At 51.2% G+C, this 2,361-nt stretch overlaps 1 pseudogene across 1 annotated transcript; it reads right to left on the minus strand.

The window, feature by feature from the left end:
* Nucleotides 1-1,062: 1,062 nt before the first annotated feature.
* LOC308273431 (large ribosomal subunit protein uL10m-like) lies at nt 1,063-1,800 on the minus strand (annotated as a pseudogene). The gene has a single exon. The product of its transcript is annotated as a large ribosomal subunit protein uL10m-like (transcript).
* Nucleotides 1,801-2,361: the final 561 nt, after the last annotated feature.

Consider the following 2,361-nt stretch of genomic DNA (forward strand, 5'->3'; position numbering starts at 1 on the left):
CCCAGAAGAGGAGTTCTCAGAATGAGAAATTCTTGGGCAGGAGTTTTGACTGCAGTCCATGAGAACACAAAAACAGTGGGATTTTGTCCATCACAGATGAAACTAGAACAGTTCTCAATTTTTTTGTTGTTGTGGTACTGGGGGTGGAACCCAGGGTCTTTTCTTCCTCTGGGCTATACTCCCAGACCTATTTTATACTTTATTTGGAAACAGGGTCTCACTAAGTTGCTGAGAGCCTAACTAAGTAGCTAAGGCTGGCTTTGAATCTGCGGAATCCTCCTGTCTCCGCCGCCCAAGCGTGGGGATTACAAGTGTGCGCCACCACGGCCGCTCAAACAGGGGTAGGTATGGCCAGGAGATCGATTACAATGCAGCCTCTTGGACCCCACCTCAGGTTCACCAGAGTCTCCTAGGCTGGGACGTGCATTCTAACACAGCCCTCAGCCAGGCATCATGGCACACACCCACAGTCCCAGTACTTGGGAGGCTGAGACAGGAGGGCTGTAGGTTCCAGGCCAGGCTCAGCAATTTAGCAAGACCCTCAGCAATTTAGCAAGACTTTGTTCCAAATAAAAAGCAAGGGGTGTGTGTGTGTGTGTGTGTGTGTGTGTGTGTGTCTGTGTGTGTGTGTGTGACTGAGGATTGAGCCCAGGGACAGTCTACCTCTGAGCCTTACTGTTATTCTTTATTTTGAATCAGGGTCTCAGTAGGTTGTGGAGGGTCTCACTAAGTAGTTGAGGCTGGCCGTGAACCTGCCATCTTCTTGCCCCAGCCTCCTAAGTATTGAAATTATAAGTGTGTGCTACCACGCCTGGCTAAAAAGCAATTTTTAAAAAGGGGCTGAGGGAGCTGGGTGTGATGGCGCACACTTGTAATCCCAGTATTTGGGAGGCTGAGAAAAAAGGATCACAGGTTTAAAGCCAGCCTCCACAGCTTAGCAAGGCTCTCAACAGCTTAATGAGACTCTGTGTGTGTGTGTGTGTGTGTGTGTGTGTGTGTGTGTGTGTGTTTTCTTTTTTCCAACAGGCAGAGTGTATTTATGGGCTGGGCAAAACAGGCTGGCTAGGAGTCCGAAACAGGGTCAGAATCTGGCTTTCCACTGGCTGCCACGACAGCCTCCCTTGCGTCTGACGTACTGATCCAACAGGGAGGTCAGCTGGATGGCTGGTGCTGAAGCAGGGGTGGGTCTGGGCCATGAGGAGGGTGAGCCCTCCTACCAGCTCCCCCTGCAGCAGGGCCAGGCTGGGCAGCTTGGCAGAGTGGATGAAGCCCTGCCTGCTGAGGATGGTGTCGTCGATGCAGCCACCTAGCAGCGGCAGGAAAGGCACCATCTCCTTGACCTTGGGCTCCTCACTCACCAACAGCATGTTGTGGCCCACGGAAAGGGCAGCAGGTTTTGGTACTTGGGATCCTCCAGAAAGGGCTTCAGGACCCGTTTGGGAAAGACCTCCATTAAGATCTTATGCTTCCACAGATGGTACCACATGACAGGCTTGTCCCCTGCACTCAGGCCACCTTCTGGCAGACAGCTATCATTCGGTTGTCTCCAAAAACTGCTGCTATCTCCCACCGGAGGAGCCGGAGGAGTCCTGTCTCCTCCGTGGGAGAGCTGGGAGGACGTGGCAGGCACCTGGGGTTGGTGGCAGGTTTGGGGGAAATGTACTTAGTCAAAGCCACCAGCTTCTGCCGCTCAAAGTGCATGGCACGACGGTGGTGGGTCATGGCCTTGGAGCCATAGAGCACAGTCTGGAGGGTGGGCGGGAGACCCCCTCGCAGCACCCCAGCCACAGCCGCAGCCATCGCCACCGGAAGAACCGAGACTCTGTTTCTAAATAAGAAATAGAAGCTGGGCGTGGTGGCGCACGTTTGTAATCCCAGCATTTGGGAGGCTGAGACCAGGGGAATGCGGTTCGCGGACAGCCTCAGCTACTTAGCGAGGCCCTCTGCAACTCAGGGAGACCCAGTTTCAAAAAATAAAGAATAAACATAGGGCAGGGGCTGTAGCCCCTGGGTTCCATCCCCAGACCTGCAAAATAAATAAATAAATAAATAAATAAATAAATAAATAAATAAATAAGAAATAGAATCAAGGCTGAGAATGTAGCTTGTAGGTAGAATGCCTCTGGGTTCAACCCTCAGTACCAAAATAAATAAATAAATAAAAGTGCTGGGGGTGTGATTTGGTGGTAGAAAGCCAACCCCCAGTATAAATTTTTTTTTTTCCTTACAGCCAGGTATGGTGACGCACGCCTGTAATCCCAGTTCTTGAAAGCCAAAACAAGAGGATGACAGGTTCTTGGCCAACCTCAACTACTTAGTGAGCCCTACGCAACTTAGTGAGACCCTGTTTCAAAACTGAAG

Source organism: Muscardinus avellanarius, assembly GCF_963383645.1.
Source record: "Muscardinus avellanarius genome assembly, chromosome: 14".
Lineage (NCBI taxonomy): Eukaryota > Metazoa > Chordata > Mammalia > Rodentia > Gliridae > Muscardinus > Muscardinus avellanarius.